The sequence below is a fragment of the Phodopus roborovskii genome, unplaced genomic scaffold (genome assembly GCF_943737965.1).
Source record: "Phodopus roborovskii unplaced genomic scaffold, PHOROB, whole genome shotgun sequence".
Taxonomy (NCBI): domain Eukaryota; kingdom Metazoa; phylum Chordata; class Mammalia; order Rodentia; family Cricetidae; genus Phodopus; species Phodopus roborovskii.
Window position 1 is genome coordinate 22,110,442 of NW_026126588.1, and position 18,623 is coordinate 22,129,064.

The following is an 18,623-nucleotide window of genomic DNA, read 5'->3' on the forward strand; positions in this document are numbered from 1 at the left end:
GCCTGCTTCTGTCCCGATGCAGCAGCTGAGCCCACGGTTCCAAAACTCATTGTGTGGTGTGCCTCATCTGCCATATGTGTTTCCCACGTGGTTTTCGTCTTATTATCCCTCTTTAAGTGCTAGGAGTGGCAACTTTGAACTTGACTGTCCTCTCCCACCCGTCACAAAAACCATTTATTTATTTTACGTGAGTGAGTGTCTTGCCTGCTTATCTGTGCACTGATGCCCTTGGATAGCCCTGAAGCTGGAGTTACAGACTGTTGCAAGCCAGCTTGTGGGTACTTGGAATTGAACCTAAGTCCTCTGGAAGAACAGCCAGTGGTCTTGACTGCTGAGTCCCCTCCCCTGCCCCAGTAAAGTAGTTTTTCAAGGCCAATAGGATTTTTATATTAAGGTCTTGCCTTTGCTTTAGACCTAGAACAACGTTGTATGTTGCAGCCTGAGGAACAGGCTCTGGAACCCCTATTATGTTTGAGCCACACAAATACTTGTAGTCCCCAGAACACATCACTGTGGTTTCATGCTGTCTGACACATTATTTCCTTCTTCCTGAAATGACCTCTTCCTTCTGCCTCTTGTTCTGGCAAACACTACCTGGGTCTTAAAATTTTAACTCTTCAGCTGTGTCTTCTGTAAAAACCTGTCTTGGCTGGCAGAAGCCTTTCCAGTCCCCGTGTTCCTGGAGCACAATGTGTACACACATTATTTTCATGCAACTGATACTCGTTTCCAGATAGGGCTTAGGGCCCTCACAAGGGCCAGGGTTACTGCTTGTTCTTTTCCCACGCCTACCTCAACTAGTAGTATGGCGAGTTTCTTATGAGTGAAGCACCATCCCACAGGAAAGGACTCATGATTAATCCAACACTTGCTCAAAAGAGCCAAGCTGGCTAATGGGGCAAGGGCAAGCTACTGCTGATGAACTCTTGGCCCAGCAGAACTTCTTGGTTTTTTACTTTACCTCCCACCCCTGCCGTTAAATGATACCACTGACTCAAACTTCTGAGACCTCCAATTCCCCTTCCCCAGAAGAGCTAACAGGATTTATCATCAACACTTATCTCTTTCTTTTTCCTCTGTATTGCTTTGGAGCCTGTCCTGACCAGCACATGGCTGTCAACTTTAGGTTGACACATAGCTATTATGTTACTTTGAAGGACATGCAAACATCATACCATTTTTGTAATAATTTTAATATGTACTCATGATCATTGCTTTTTGTTAAGTTGGTTGGTTTTAGAATCTCTATGGAAACACACCTCCGTTTTGTCTAAGACATGTTTCCAGAAAGTTTACTTGAAGGGGTGGTTTAACCTAATGTGAGTAGTACCATCCCATGGGCTGCGATCCCAGAGTGAGTGATAAAGGAGAAAGCAAGCCGAATAATAAAATTCCTCTCCCTCTGCTTCTCGTCCGTGGATGAAGTTTGATGAGCTATCCCATGGAACCACCGTTACTACATCCTGGCCACAACAGACAGTGCCCTCAAACTGCAGCCAAAAGAAACCCTTCCAGCCTTAAATCATCTTGTAGGGTCTCTTGTCACAGCCCTTTCAAAGGACTTTTCTACTTTGGATACCTAATGCACTTGTAGGCTGGCTCCCGAGAACTGGGAGGACTCGCGTCAAGCGTAGAGTTCAGGTCCACTGTGGGCCCCGATGAACTAGACTTTAGTGTAGAGCAAGAGAAGTACAGCCCTTTGATGTTCCCATCTCTGCTTAAAATAAACACTAATAAAAGAGCTCGTAAAGGTGGCACTAAGTCACAGAAAGGGGTAATTTGGTAATGTTGGTCATGAGGGCCATAAACTACGACATTCTCAAACATCTTTTCGAGGAAACCGAATCAAACTATAATTAGGTAGGTCCAAGCCTGGGCAACTATCTTCACAGTAACCTTTTTTTTTTTTTTTTTCCTTAAGTTGCTAACCAGCTCTTCAGGTTTATGAACACGGCCCGTGGCAAGAAATGGTGGAGATCTGGGTGTGGTGGCGCATGCCTTTAATCCTAGTGCCCTGGAAGAAGAGGCAGGAGGATCTCTGTGAGTTCAAGGCCAGCTTGGTCTACAAGTGCTAGTTGCAGGACAGGCTCCAAAGCCGCAGAGAAACCCTGTCTCGAAAAACCAAAACAAACAAACAAACAAACAAAAACAAAAAACAAAACAAAAAAGACAAACAAACCGTAGTGAACTTCGATTCCATTCTCCACACGCTCTCCCTCCATGATGCATTTTTCATGCTTCTCTGAACCCCTTTGGCCCTGCACAGTGTGATGTTGATAGCAGTGTCTAAGCTGTCTGAGGTTAAGACTACACCATTGGTGTCCAAGACAGAGGTAAAGTAGCCATGAGTGTGAGTTAAGTTTTCAGTAGCCACACGGAAACACAAAAGGAAATAGACGAAATTCGTCCTATCAGTGCGCTTTAGCTTAGCATTATCCCAAATATACCGACATGTAAGCAATGTAAGACTTTTGAGGTGATAATTACAATTACTTGGTGTAAATGCTTTAAGTGTGTTTTATACACACAGCACGTCTCTGTTGGGATTCGTCTCACTTCAAGGACTTGGCAACCACACGGGCTTTTATTGAATGGTGCAGGACCAGGGAAACGCAAGCGGATGCCTCAAGACATCACCACTGTGTCTAATAAGAGCATATTATTTGCTGTTAGACTCCAGCTATACCTTGATGTCCCCGTACAAGCAAGATCTTGAAAGGCCTGTCCTGACATGTGCTGAAGACCCAAGCTTTGACTTCACGTGCCAATCACTTTAGTTTCTAAGACTTTTATTTATCTAATATCTCCTCCTTGTGAAATAGGATTCTCTAACAGATGGCCCAAAGGGAATCCATGAACATTTTTTTGTGAATTATGAGGTTGGGCATTTAATGAAATGCTGATGTAAAGAAGTGTCTTATCCTTGTGAAACAAGGTAGCATCCTACCTAACCTGTAAAGGTGCAGATTTGTAAATGGTTTCTAGAAGCTCATAAACAGGGGCCATAATCTGTCAGGTTCCTCTGCTTACCACTTTAGGTCATTTAGTGATTATAGGTTGTCTTGGCGAGGCCTTGTGCAATGCTTACCGTGTGGGAAACTTCCTTTCCCTCAAGTCTGTGAACTGCGTGGCTGACCTGGAAACAGGCAACTCGTCCATTCACTTATTCTCAGGCAACGAGCCACAGTGCTGGGCGGCTATTTAGAAGAAAGGGTGAACAAAGTTCCTTATTGAACTTAGTGAATTTTTAAGCGTTATTGTTTTAAGCCCAAGGGCAATTTCGTGAGTTTGAGAGTAAAATAGCAGAACAAGCTGTAGGCCCCCACAGAAGCCGGAAGGGGGAGGGAGAGGAGAAAGAGACAAAGCTACTCTGATTGGCTTAGACTGCCATGTTTAACATGGAGGACAGGGGCCCATCGTCATCTCCCATCAGTCAGTACTGAGAACACAGCAAACTCCTTCCTCACGTACTCTCTGGAAACTTACTCTCTAAGGCCAGGCAGACAGATACATCTCCACTGTGTAAATGTGTTGAAATTGTATTTCTAAGAAGTTGTTCTGCTTAGAATATCTTCATTTATCGCCATATAGTTGTTCGTGTGGCTCCCTAAAATCCTTTCTTATTTCTGTAAGCTTGATAGTGATGCCTGCCCGTTCAGTGACAATTTAGTGATTTGAATGCTCTCGTTTTGGTAGTATAGCTAATGGTTTACCTTCTGGTTTCATGGATTTTCCTCTCGTCTGGCTTGCTCCTCTCTGTTCTAGGTGTGTGTGTGTGTGTGTGTGTGTGTGTGTGTGAGAGAGAGAGAGAGAGAGAGAGAGAGAGAGAGAGCCCTCCCGTGTTTGTATTGTGCTGTGTATGAACGCTATATGCATGAGGGGTTATGCAAGTACATTTAAGAGTGTGGACACGGAGGTCTGAGGAAGACATCAGATACCTTTTATCCCACTGTTCTCCAACTTTTTTGAGGCAGGCTGTCTCACTGAGAAGCTCGTTGGTTTGTCTAGGCTGGCTGCCAATGAACTTCAGGATCCCCCCTCCCCACACACACCCTCATCTGTCTGTCTCCATCCATCAGCCCAAGGCTAGAGTTACAAGTGTACTCCACTACACCAAGCATTTTTGTGTAGGTTCTCGGGATCTAAGTTCAGGTTCTAGTGCCTTCATGACAGACACTTTGTTGGTCCAGTCATCTACTTTCTCCTCAAATATGAACTATTGACCAAGGATAATAAAGACGCGTCAATACTGGGCAGCCAAGTGTAGCCCGGGTACCACCCTGGTGGGGGATGGGAGAGCTGGGGACTCTCCACACCTTCTGCTCAGGTTTGCTGTGAATCTAAAAACGCTCTGAAAACAAAACAAAAAACCAAACCAAAACAACAACAACAACAAACCCTGAAGTCTTCAGAGGAGTCTATTGGAAGGTCCTGTGAGTTGCTTGTTACTGCTCGGCCGTGAGATAAGTGGCTTGGCTTGTTCTAGATGCAGATCAGTGTAGCGTTTCCTGTACTCACAGAGACTTTCCATAAGAAGATAAACAGTTGCAGCTGAGTAGGACGGCACGCGTGCTCTCGCGGCTTTTGCGTGTGGGCGAGGTTGTCCGAGGAGATACAAAGAGGGCTCTGGCGTGAGGCTGCTCACAGGCTGTGGTGACAGAGATACTCTCCTAAGAAGCATCGGGCAGGGGGAGCTTCCAGGAGGGAAAAACACTTGCTGCTTCCCGGAAGCAGGGAAGGCGAAGGGAACTTGAAATGCCGGTTAAGGTTTTGGTGATTTGTAGAGGCGAGAAGGAATGGTATTCGAGGTGAACACAACTTAAGCAAAGGTCTAAAAATGTGACAACAGAGGTTGTAGTAAGAGACCAGGAAACAGTTTTAAATGGAAGTAAGGCATTTGCGGTTAAATAAAGCAAAGACTAGATAGGACTTAGATTCCATACCGTGAAGTTTGCCTTCTGACTGGAGGACAATGGGAACCAGGAAACCACATGGCTCAACCATGATTTAAAATTAACCTTGAACCACTAAGGGAAGCCATCTAAAGAGACAGAACCTGGGGTGAAAGGCTCAAGATGATGCCACTTGAACAGTAAGAGCCTGACACACAAAGCCATGATGGAGAGAGCGCGCATAGGATCTGAAAACTGCTCAAGCGTGAACAAGGCAAAGAAAAGGTGTCTGGAAGGGTGGCTACTCAGAACCAAGGCGGAGAGGCGGCATGAAAAACTGGTTGGGTAGGAAGATAATGATTTTGGCTTGGCTTGAGCTTGAGGGACTTGGCAAGACATCCAAGTAGAAATGTACATAGATAATGTAGGTCAACAACTCCAGAGAGACATGAGCTTCTGGGGGCAGCCAGCCATGCATGCAGACACGGCCAGGGAACTCAGCAAAAAGAAGCCATGGGGGGAGAGGAAAAAAACCGTTCACCAGGGGAGAGAGAGCCCTGGAGGGGCGGTGGGGGTCGGGGTAAGGTGGAGGTCAAAGAATGGAGAAGAGCTGGGAAAAATGATTGACAGACAAATGTTCAGGGCTAAAGACCCCCAAAGAACAGGACACCCGTAGAGGGACAGGCGCAGAAGACAGCGGTGAATGTTCTTACATGGGGCCGACTTAGTACCTGCTGCAGTATTGGGGCCACCGATTTAAGTCACCTAGGTTGTTTGAGAAGACCCATGACGGGTAATGTCAAACAGCAGGATGGAGAGAGACATTCCTTCTCGGAGCACAGGTTGACACCAAGAAGTCAGGAGAGTAAGAGAAGACAAGATGTTGAGGCCACAAGTCTGCAAGGAAAAAAAAAATAGTAGGAAGTCAACGTTGGTGCGGAGATGTGGCCGTTCAACAGTGGTTCTCAACATGTGGGTCAGGGCCCTTTTGGGGTTCAAACAACCCTTTCACAGGGGTTGCATATCGGATGTTTACATTACAATTGGGAACAGGTATGAAAGCAACCAACATGATTTTATGGTTGGCGGAGGTCATCACAACTGTATTGAAGGGTGGCAGCATTGGGAGGCTTGATGCCCGTAGAAGGAGGTGTGCACAGTCATCAGGGTGTGCACAGCTAGGACAAAAAGCTAAAGACGTCCTTGGCAGGCCCTCTGCTCTTCCCGGTAGAGAAAACAGGGAAAGGGCAGGGCCGGAAATAAAGGAAAAGATTGACACACCTGCGGGGGAAGTCCTAGGTTCTGAAGTCCATCAAAAACCCAGGAGGGTTCGGGAAAACTAGTTGGCAGATTGCCAAGGTGAAATGTAGCAGATATATAGTGGGAACCTGAGTCACCCGTGGGTTTTCATACTATCACGGAAAGCAAGGAATTGGTCCAGGCTGTATTCATTATTGTATTTCTAAGACCCACAACGGTATATATTTGCTTGTGATTTGGAGTCGGTGTCGGTGCAGGTTCTCAAGCTTTCGGGTTGCTGTTGTGTGCACACGGGGCCAGTGGTCAGCTCTGGATTTGTCACCCACCTTGTTTTCTGGCATGAGGTCTCTTACTGGGATCCGGGACTTTTTGGTTGGGCTAGGCAGGCTCCAGGGATGCTCCTGTTTGCCCTTCCAAGTGTGTACCAGCATGCTGAGCTTCTCACTGGGCTAATGGGGTAGCAGGGGTATGAATCGGCTGATCACAGTGCCTCTCAAGTAGGGAAGCAGAGAGATGAAGGTGTGAGATAAAAATCATTACTCACTCAGACATCATACAAACACATAGTTGATCGATCTTACCTTTTTTTAAAAATCATACTTGTACATGGAACATCCCCTTAGGGCGCCAGGGGACCGTGGCTTGCTCCTGCCATTGATTGCATCTCATGGTCCTTATGCTACAGGAGGAGTAAATGATAAGATGGCCGACGGTGGTCATTAGTAAGGGATGCTAAGACAGGTCCTAGAGTGCACAGGGACCTCCCCTGACCACCAACGTTGGCTCGGAGGCTCTGTTTTGGCCCTGTGGCCCTCCCTGGGTTACTCTCGGCACTTCTGGACACATTTACCTCACTCCTTTACTTAGTGTCAGGGTTTCATGGAGTCCAACTTTCTCCTCCTTATGACTCAGAGATCCTTCCATCGTTCATCTCCTCGCGGGGTATGACCCTCTGGATTGGCGTAGATCTCTTATCCCGGAGCCCAGAGGTTAAAGAGGGGTGGACCATCAGGTGTGGGTTTCTATAGTCTTACCCCAGCACACTTGGAGGTCAGGCAGTAAGCAGACACGTGTATGAATCTGCTTCCCCTAGGAGAAGTGGCCTGGAAGCAGAGATGGAAGTCTCGCTCTGCAAACAGCAGAGCTGCTCTCCGACAGCTCTGCTCCTGAGCCCACCCCGAGAGAGGGTGGCTGGGTGTGAGCAGAACAGCTGTGGGGGGGGGTGGCTAGGGCTGGGGGTGGTCGGAGCAGAGACAGCAGAAGCCACCCCCAGGGAACACCAGTGCTGTTACCCCCTGCTCCAGTCACCTACACCCGTAAGTTCTGTTCTGGGAGGTGATCCTGTACCTCCTCCTCCTAACCGACCAGCCTGTCCTTAGTAGGAGATAAGCAGAGGGTTGTCTGCTGGGGTGGACTTGGCCCAGGTCCCTGCTCTTCTGGTGGAAGCTCTGCCGCCGTTTCGCTGTGCGTGCACCCCACTCTTAACTGGGTAGTCTTGACAAATGCCGCTCAGGCTGCTTCCTCTTCCTGTGGTCACCCGTAGGGCTAGTAACTCAGAGTCTTGAAAGCGAGGCTTTCCCCCAGACCCTAAAGCAGAGCCGGACAAAACTGCAAACCTCGGGGAAGGACTCCTCCGGGGGCCACAGGTCCTAACTTAGCCCGTGTGCAGGGATTGGACTCCTCTGTTTGGTCTTCAGGAGCCAGGACCTTTAGCTTTCTTTGCCGTCTATGGCCGTGACCGAAGCCTCCAACGTTCCTTTGCATCGCCTGACCGGACGTGGTCTCCACTTCCCTAACTGTACTGCATATTTCAGGAGAAACCCCAGGAAGGACACACGGAAGTTTATGCTTATGTGTCTGGACTGGATGCCTCGTTCGTGATCACGACCCTGGAGCCATTGCTGTTGTCGTCGGCGTCATCACCGCCATTATCATTATGTTCCTCCTCGTGGGTGAATAGATCTCGCCCAGAGTTTCAAAGTTAGGGAGTGGCGGGGTTGAGACACGCAGTCAGCCCTGTCTGACTCAGCAGCCCCGTGCCGGCATCTCCAAACACCCTCCTTTGCTTGTTAGCTTCAGCTTAGGGCTCTGGCTTTTTCACTTACACCTTGTGAGATGTGGGGGGGGCCCCCGCTTCCAGAGCCCCAAGTCTATACTAAAATATGATACTATCAGCCTGCCTGCCTTCGACAGCTGCTCTGTGCCTTCTCAAGCGCCCCCACCCCTCTATTGAAAACAGAACGTAATAATCCCCTCAGCTGGGAATGGGGCTCACATTTATAATCTCCAAGATGGGAAGGTGAGGTAAGCTTGGTTGCTGTTTAGGCTACATAGTAAGTCCCAGGAAAGCTGGGGCTACAGAACAAGACTCTGCCGGAAGGAAGGAAGGAAGGAAGGAAGGAAGGAAGGAAGGAAGGAAGGAAGGAAGAAGGAAGGAAAAAAGGAAGGAAGAAAGGAAGGAGATAGAGAGAAGGATAGAGATTATTCCCTTTGTGCTTAGTATGTTCATTTTAAGCATTGTGGGCTCTCTCTCTCTCTCTCTCTCTCTCTCTCTCTCTCTCTCTCTCTCTCTGTGTGTGTGTGTGTGTGTGTGTGTTCATTCAATTAGCTTCATAACATTCTGATGAAGTAAGTGCTGTGTTGCTATATCTCACAAGTAGGGAACTTAAAACCCTGAGAGACCTGAGTGCTTTGGTCAAGGTCACACGACAGCCAATGATAGATCCTCTCTGTGACAGGGTCCAGCAGATATAAAGGTAAGGCTTCTGAATCTGCCACATTTCTCCGTGCCTTCTTTCACACAGGTCCAATAACTATGCAACAGGACTTGAGTGACAACGGAGTATCGTTTGTCCTCTCAGGATTGAGGTATGGCAGAGTCCTGCGATTGTGAGATGGCTTGCTGCAGCTCGTGTGCCTTAGCCACAGCTGATCCTTGGAGGAAGCCTTTGGAGAAGCCTTTGGCTGAATTTGTTAGACACTGGCATCCCTTGGACGACGTAGCTGCAGAGCATCCCTGAAAGGCAATGGAAGAGGACACCCTGGACCTAACTTCTTGGGTGGAGAGACAGCCAAGGAGCTAGATGGTTTGTGTTGTCTGTGGGCATTAGTGAAAGGTCCGCTAGATTCAGGGGTCTGGAACGTAGAAGGTTAACAACCCATCTGGGAACGTAACTTGTAGGTGGGTCTCCAGACGACATTTGTGAAGATATATAGGTTCTATAACTATTCACCTAAGAGCAACTTGGGCAGAGGAGGACCATTATGAGATTGAACATAATGTCCTATGCTGTGGGCATCAGGCCATGTCTCCAGGCTCCCCTGATTTTGCACAATGGATGTAGGATTTAGGTGAGATGTAGACTCCACAACATTTCTCTCAAGGCTTATTAGCTCCTGTAACAACCATGGCTTAGATGCTCCAAAACCAGAAGTCAGTGCTTAACCCCGATATGGCACCGTTCCCAGAAGGGCAACCATTCACCTGGTGGGTTTTATTATAAGAGAATGTCAGGGCCTTTAGGTCCCTGAACCCCAAAACTGAGGTGATTGTGCCTGATGACCTAGGAAAAAAGGATTTCTGCCACACAAAAGGGGTTTAGATGACTCCTAGTGAAACACAGTAAAAGAAAGATAAGACTACCAAGGAGCATGTCCTTACAGAGTGAAGGTTTGGCCACTCCGCTGGATGACCCTCTGAGCTGCTGACAGGAACAGGAAGGATTCAAACTCTACAGTAGAAGGAACACACTGTGGATAGCAACTGTGGATAGCTACACAACCAAAGTTGTAGTGCCCATTCTTTGTTTTCCTTCTTGTTTATATTTTTGTTAATGAAGAGCCCCCCCCCCTTTCTTATTGTGTTGTAGAAAGAGCATGGGTTTTGGAGTTCTAGGTGTACCCAGAGTGGGAGACAGCACCTGATGGACTTTTCTGGAAACGGCAAGAGTAACTTTGCGGAAAAAGGATAATTGCGTTTTAAGGGGAGATGCATGAGCCTTCCTGGCGAAGGGATGTTTAGACGTTATTAAAGGGTACGGATGCTGAGTAGTCAAAGGAGCTGCCTGTAACAATTAGGAGCCAGCTGTCTCTTTAATTCACATTATGTATGGTAACATAAGGTTAAGTTGGGAATCAGCATTGGCGTAAGGAGCCAGGAAGTCAGTCTCTCGTACTTCCTGTTAGCTTTTTTGCTAATGAGAGGCACTGGTGGTGAGCCAGACAAGAAGAGAGACCCTGCTTCTTTAGTAGGAGAAGCCCGTACTCAAACCAACAAAGATAAACCACCAGCCTCTCCACATACTTGAGTCTGATATTTGACGCTGATAACCGATCAAAAACTTAGTGGGATTGAATTGCACGGCACTGAAAACCACAGGCCAGTGTGTCATCGACGCGCTTGATTCATTACTACCTATCAGAGTTAGCCTGGGTACTTTGACAGCTTCCCCTTGGAGAGCCTGGGGAATGTTATCTGCCCTGCAGATCACTGTGCATTCCTGGTTTATTAAAATGTGCAGAGAGAGCCTGCGCTTTCTTCTGAGGTAGCACCGAGGCCCTTTGATCCCTGCTGTCTCCCCTGACAGGATTTGGAAGTCTCTGCTGGCATCAGAAGAGACAAAAGAGTCGGGTCAGATAGCTGTTTGATATCTGGTCTCTTTTAACTGAAACAATTGCTGCCTTTATAAATTCATGGATTATTAATGCTTGGCGACTAACTGTGCTTCAACATCTGTGAAGATGAAATTTAAAAAAAAAATGATTATTTTGGCTGTACAAGAAGGTTGCATATTTGAAATGCTACTGAACTGGGCACTTCACAATGGCGAATCCTCTGTTATGGGAATTTTGCTTCAGTTAAAGAAACATCGAGTGTCCTTTTTGCAATGAGTATTTTATTTGTGTGAACTGAAGTTCTTATGGGGGAAAAAAAAACGCCATAGAGGTGTTAAAAATTCTATAAGGGTTAGATTAGAACTTTGGGCTTGTGGACAGCTGGAATAGTGTAGACCCAGAGCTACATTATTTTAGGCTGTCTCTGGCTCCTTAACAGCCGTTCCCTGCCCACCTAACACCTGTGACTCTCAGGGAAACCTTTAGAAATATATTAACAGACCCAGTGCTCAGACAGCCAGCAGACAGCATCTGAAACTTCCAGCAGAGCCCCTTCCCTTCCCATCCTTGAGTCTTTTTGTCCCCTGTCCCTCCCCCATTATTCTCCCTCCCCACACATGCCACGTTGCTTTGTGTCCCCTTTTCTGTGACCGCCCACCTACCGTTTCCAAAGTGTACTTGAGAAGCACTTTAATTCACGACTTTCTTTTGTTCTGTAACTATAAAAACTTGCAAGTTAGAACACAGTATCTGGGGCAACCTGAGCGAATCCGTGTTTCCGGGTTAAGGGTGCTTATGCTGGGCTCATTTCCTGTGAGGTGAGCTGCGCTTTCGCCTGGACGCATGGCTGTGATTTCACTTTGATTCAAGGGTGTCGACAGGAGAGCGCACTGTCTGCTTCTCTCTATGCTGAGAGCCAGTGAAAGGAAAGCTCAGATCTTACGCAGTTTTTATCTTTAGTGAAGTTCATGAATTTTCATCATATAATAGATAAAAGAAGCCAGGAGCAAACACCCAACTATAAAAACGTGTACAGATGTCTCAAGATGCTTTCTCACGAGAACGTTAAAAAAAAAAAAAAAATGACCAGTTTTAAATTTTCATGAAGTCACTAACATGCAGTGATTGGCTGAGATAGTGAGATTTTATAACGTGACTACAAACAGCTCTGAATCCTGCCCAATATTAATTTTCCGTAATGCTTGTGTTTGTATGGGCCACGCTGTTCTCCTTTCAAAACAGAAGTATTTAGAGGAAAAGCTAGCCTCTTTTCAGAGTGAAGACTCATCATCTTCAGATGCTCATGAGCATTTGGGGGTGCTTGCTGCCAATCCTGACTACCTGAATTTGATTCCTGAGTCGCGCATGGTAGAAGAGGGGACCATCCCCAGCAAGTTGTCTTCTGATGTCCACAAGCATGGTGGCACCCCCCCCCCCGTAAATAAATAATGTAATAAAAACTTAAAATATTTTTCTGGACTTAAAAAATATTGTATGTTTGTTCTGCAGTGCTGGGGATTGAACTCGGGGCCCTGTACACGCTAAGCAGGTACTCTACTTCTGAGCTACAACCCCAGCCCTGTTGATGGACATCTCCTTCCCTCCCTCCCTCCCTCCCTTCCTTCCTCCCTCCTTCCCTCCCTCCCTCCCTTCCTCCCTCCCTCCTTTCCTTTCTGCTTTGTTTTTGAAGACAGGATTCCTCTGTAACTTCAGAGCCTGTGCTGGAACTCACTCTGTAGACCAGGCTGGTCTCAAGCTCCCAGAGATCTGCCTGCCTCTGCCTCCCTAGTGCTGGGATTAAGATGAACATTTTCTAATGCTTACAATTATGAAGACAATCCTTTTAAGTTTGTTTAGACATTCGACTGGATATTTATTGGTAGAATATATCCTCTGTTCATTATAGATTGTCTTTAGTCTTCACTTAAAACTTCAAGTAGTCTAATCCTTTTTTTAAAGCCTCAAGCCTTATTTACTTAGTGGTAGAATCAATTTGTGGCGAGAGAACCTGTTGTTATTATGTGTTGGTAAAGGGCACATTTCTTTCTGTGTATGTCATTTCATTTTGCCCCATTTTTACCACTTAGGTCTTTGGCATAAAGAACAAATATGTATTATTCGATTGTTTTCAAAAGAATGTTCCAGAGCCAGCTCATTGAACTGAATTGAGCAAGGCCCCCTTCATTCATGTAAGCCTAAACCGAGGTTTGTTTTGAGTCAGGCTCTGCGTCAGCCAGCTTCCCGTTGCTGTGTGGACAAAGCACCTGCCGACTTAAGGGGGGGGGGGAAGTGTTATTTTGGCTCAAGGTTTTGGTCTGTGACCACTTGGCTTCTGGGCCTGTGATGTGGCACGGTGGCGTGTGGTGAATGCGCGTGAGGAGCAAAGCTGCCCCCCTCGTGGTAGCCAGGAAGGAGAGAAGAGAGAGGGCAAGAACAGGGAGGCGAGGGAGGGGGACTTCGGCCAGCGGCTGTCAGCTGAGGGGCAAGCCTTCCACACATAAGCTCTGAGGGGACATCTAAGAGCAAATTCCCAACACCAGCCTTGACTAATTTGCCGCGTGAACAAATCCATCATCAGTGTGTGTCTTGCCACTTCCCTGTTGACAGAGTACCAGGAGCTCAATGGCTTAAGACCTCACACACTTCTTGTGTCAAAGATCTGGGGGGTGGCAGTGCCAGAACCGTCCATAGAGTCTACAGGGGTTAAAGTTGAGGCGTGGGCGCAGCCTTGGGTTTTTCACAGGCCCCTCACAGCAGAGAATTCTTTGTCTTCCTCAGCTCTGAGAGTGTGCCCAAGTTCTCCAGCTCACGGCTGTCCATCCTTGAAGCCAGATGCCCGGCATGGTGTGGAGAATGATCCACAACAGTCCTGACCCTATTTTATGGTTTTGAATGAGTGAGCTTATTAAGTATATAACAAGCCAAACTACAGAGTAACTAGTAGGAGGTTGTTGACTACGTAGATAGATAGATAGATAGATAGATAGATAGATAGATAGATAGGTGCTCAAAAACAAGCAACGGAAATTGGCTGCAGAAATCCCCTTTAAGACAGCCAGCTGAGAGTCCCCAGCAAAGAGGCGTGTCCCCTCAGGTAAGGCTCCTAAAAACAAAACAAAACAAAACAAATATCTACAGAGTTAGCATCATCAAATCTAGTGTTCACAACGTCCAACAGAAACTAACCGAGGAAGCCGAGGCAGCCAGGTCGAGTTCCAGATTAAGCTTCCTTCCCCACGGCTGAGTTTCCAGCTTCTCTGCTTCACTGCAGTTATTTTTTATAGCTCGAGATAAACGATAGTAACGCCTCTTGGAACTGGTTCACCTTCTAGTTGTTCTCAAGGGCATAGCGTTTGTGGGCTGGTTTTTGTTTTGTTTTGTTTTTCCCCTGCCTGTCACAGAGTTATAGATGGGGGTGGGGGGGATGAATGGATGATGGATGGATGATGGATGGACAGACAGATAGATGATGGGTGGATGGATGGATGAGGGGAATGTCATCTCAGACAAGGGGTCTTAGAAGACACTGGGCATAAACATGCTTAGGTCTAAAGTATGTGTGTGAGTGTGTGTGTGTGTGTGTGTGTATGTGTGTGTGTAGACTGCTTCCAGAGCCAGCTTCTTAGCGATATTAAACAGCACGTCACACTTTACTAGTCCAACCCCCATTACAGCAGCAGACATGGTGTGTTTGGAGTTTCTCACACGGCATCATGCAGAGGTCTTCCTCTTTTCACTTATAAGGATGCTTGTGATCCATCCGGTCACCCAGAGACCCAGAAGAACCTTCCTGTCTCCAGTCAATCATGTCAGCAAAATTCGTTGGCTATTTGAGGTGATCAGTTCACAAGTTCAGAGGATTGTAATGCTGAGATCTTTAGGGGGACATTATTCTTCTTGCTTCGTGTGACAGTAAAAACAAATCATCAAAACCTGATGCTGCGAGGGTATGGGCTGTAGGAGTTCAATTATTTTAATTTGACACAATACCATATGTTGGGTAAGTATGAATATCATTATGAAGATGATATGTTTGCCATCTGCTGGGATGGTGGTGAATAGCAATGAGAGTATTGGAGACTCAGGACTAGCAAAACTAAGGGAGTTTATCCTACAGCTTTGCAAGGTCCAGTAGTGTCAGCCTAGGAGGACCAGTGGGCTGGTTGACTGAGTGCAGAGAACGGTGTATAAAAGCTACTGAATGCCCCTTCCTACAGTTCCTCTTACTGAGTGATGAGGAGGCTACAGTTCTGCTATCATTAACTTTGTCTTTTCTCAACAAAACCTACATGTGAGTTCATGTCTACCTGCACCGTCCTGTTTATTTTAAAGCTTATCCGTATGAGCTTTCAGCAAGCTTGGCTATTAGTTTTTTTACTCTTCCTTCCTTCCTTCCTTCCTTCCTTCCTTCCTTCCTCTCTTTCTTTGTTTCTTTTTTTCTTTCTTCCTTCCTCTTTTCCTTCCTCTTTCTTTTTTCTTTCCTTCCTTCCTTCCTCTTTCTTTGTTTCTTTCTCTTCCTTCCTTCCTTCCTTTCTTTTTTTCTTTCCTTCCTTCCTTCCTTCCAAGCGGAAGTAGGTCATTAATGGTGGGTGGGCCTTTGAAGGATATTTTTCCCCTTGGTTCCTGCCTCACCATTGGCTTTCTGGTCTACTAAGATGTGAACAGCCGTCACCACACACCCCTGCCACCATGAACTGTTATTGACACCAAGGACCAAAACAAATGTTTTTTTTTTCTTCTCTGAGATTGGTTCTAACAGATGCTGTGGTTCCAGTGATATAAAAGCAATGGATATACCACCAAGTACCTGAAAAGGTGACCTAGTAAATATCAACTCTGTGACAGAAAGAAAACCATTGGGTTTAATAGAAAAAAAAAAAAAAAAAAAAAAAAAAAAAAAAGAAGAAAAAAACCTGAAACCTTTAAAGTTCCCTACAGATAGAAATGTCAAAGCAAACCAAGTCCAAACTAGTATCAAAAATTTCAAAGCCAACAATGATGGTTATTTATTTATTTATTTGGTTTTTTTGAGACATGGTTTCTCTGTATTGCTTTAGAGCCTGTCCTGGAACTAGCTCTATAGACCAGGCTGGCTTCAAACTCACAGAGATCCACCTGCCTCTGCCTCTCAAGTTTTCGGATCAAAGGCAAGAGTCACCACCGCCTGGCTATGATGCTTATTTTTAATTGTCAGCGTCTTGACACAATCTACAATTGCCTGGGAAAGGGATCTCCCAGAGTAGTGTCTGGGTTGCGTCGGCCTGTGGACACACCTGTCACGGATTCTCTTAATCGGTTTAGCTGAGGTGGGAAGACTTGTAGTGAGATATCCACCCTGCCCGAAACTGTTGCACTGACCATGTCCATCGGGTGTGGGGACAGGTGCAGGTGTGACCCGGGGGGACTAGGTTTGGGGTCCCAGACCCCAGCTTGCTCTCTGTCTCCGACCAGGAAGAGAAGAGCAACAGGTACCGGTGGGGTGGATGTCTCAATGCAAAGGCCCACCCTGAATGCGGTTGATGCCAGTTCCTGGGCTGGGCCCTAGAAGGAATGAAAAGGAAAGAGAGTTGAACCCTGACGAGCACACATGCATGCATTCTCTTTCTGTTCTCCATGACTGAGATGGGCTGCTTCAAGCTCTGCCACCTTGTCAGACTGTAGCCTGGAACACGAGGATTGCATCGGACGTTTTGAAGCAATCATCCTTGGCCACAACGATGATTAATAGCAAGAGCGGTGTGGTGTCAATCCAAGGTCGGCCAGTTTGTGTGCACAGGCCCTTGTAGACGGTTGTACTGTCCCTCTCTGGTGTAGCTGCTCCTGGTGGCTGCGAGCAGGTAAGGCACAGGTACAAACCCTTTCCCCACTCTCTAGGCTTTATTTATCTTTTGTTCTCTGTTGCTACACTTGGCACAAGTGATTCTGATGTCTTCCATATTTCTGTAACATACTGATACAAATGTAGTTTTCCTTAGGGACACATGGCCATAACAATGAGTAGCTTCTGTTACAGGTATCTCTACGATAATTTCAACTTATTTTAAAATAGTTCTGCTCTTGATATTTTAAGAGGGACTTCAGTGTTGATTCTGCGGATTGCTCTGGGTAGATGGGCATTTAAGCAATATTTGTTCTTCCCATGGGTAGACGAACATTTAAATATATTTATTCTTCTTCCCTTGGGTAGATGAACATTTAAGCGATATTTATTCTTCCCATGGGTAGATGGACATTTAAACCATATTTATTCTATTTATTCTTCCTATTAGCAAGCATAGGATAGTTTCTCATTTGCTTTATTTTCTTTCTTCAGTGTCCTACAGATTCCGCATGCACATCTTTCATCTCTTTGGATAAACTGATTCCTAGACACTTTTAGTTTTGTAGCTATTGTTAACATGGCCCTTTTCTTTGCTTCTTTAAAAAAAAAAAGTTTGCTATTAGTTATGAAAAAGCTATTGGTGGTTTTGCACCCTGCAGCTCTATTTCTTCTATTCTTGGTGATGGGTCTCCCACCCAGGGTACGCTAAGCACTTACTCCTCCACCGAGTTACATTCACAGTCCCTGTTCATTTATTGTTAAGAGGTCACACTGTGCTGCCCAGACTGACCTCAGGCTCCTGGGTTTAAGTGACCTCCCTGCCTCAGTTTCCCAAGGAGACAGAACTACAGTAGGCATGGACTGCTATGCTGGGCTCGAGTGTGCTGTCTTAAGCAGCTAATCGGGGGCGTGGGTAGCCAATGTTTCAGAACAGTGGATAACTGAAGCAATGGCATCCGCAGCTCAGAGAGGCCTTTGTTTCATGGTCTTCACCATCTTCTAGAAGTAGCTACTCCTACAACTGTGCTGATGACAGTGGGGATGAAGTTAGAGAAGGGTACCCAAGGAGGGAAAGCAGGACCCTCCTCCTCCTCATGGAACTCCAAAGAGCATGGTCAGCAGGGGAAGGATGGAGTCTAGGTGGGGTTTGCTTAGCCCAAGGGCATGGGCTGTGGCATCAGCGAACTCTGAGGTCATGCGAACATAGAAATATCTCCTTCCTTGCAGAGCAGATGTGAAAACTAAATGAAATAATGTCCGCAAAGCCACAGCTCATAGTAGGAAATCAGCTACAGTCCAGGGTACACTGGGAGATGCTTTCTCCAAAATAGACAAACAAACAAGGAAAAGAAAGAAAAAGCACTATTAAAGTTTCATGTTTCGCAAATCTACACTGTTCAGGAAATATTTACCTGGATGCATTTACAAGGGCGGAGGGATGATGTGTGTCCACTGCAGACAAGTTACTGAAACTGGTTCTTGGCATCACAGTTCCTTCCTTGGACTGGGGGGGGGGGGGGGGAGGGGGTCTAAGAAAGTAAAGTTTCCCCACTCAGTCACCAGAGGGAGCAGCGATTCTTTACCTCTGTCGTCCTAGGTTTAGGTTTGGGAACCATGGCAGGTTTGTTAGAAGCTCCCAGAGGTTCAGCTGCTTATCTAGTACGGCCAGAAGACTAAGGACGCCCCCTTCCTCCCCCCCCCACCATGAGACGTGGAGAAGGTAGAAGCCAAAACGAGAGGTGAAACCCTCCCTTCTCGGATGCCTCCCGATCTTGCCAGGGAAATGTGGCAGCAGACAAACGGCTTCTGTGGGATGCGAAGATGAGGGATGCCCCTTCTTTAACCCTTCGGGTGAGCCAAGCATGCTTGGGGGGGGGGCAACCCCATTCTACACGGGAGAGAACTGACTTTTCAGGAGGAGGATGCAAGGAATCCAAGTCAACTCCGTCTCCCAGCCAGTTTTTAAAGATTCTAGGACGGAGGAAGACATCATTCTGCAGACCAGTGAGCCTGGTTTGCGGGGATGACGGTTCCCA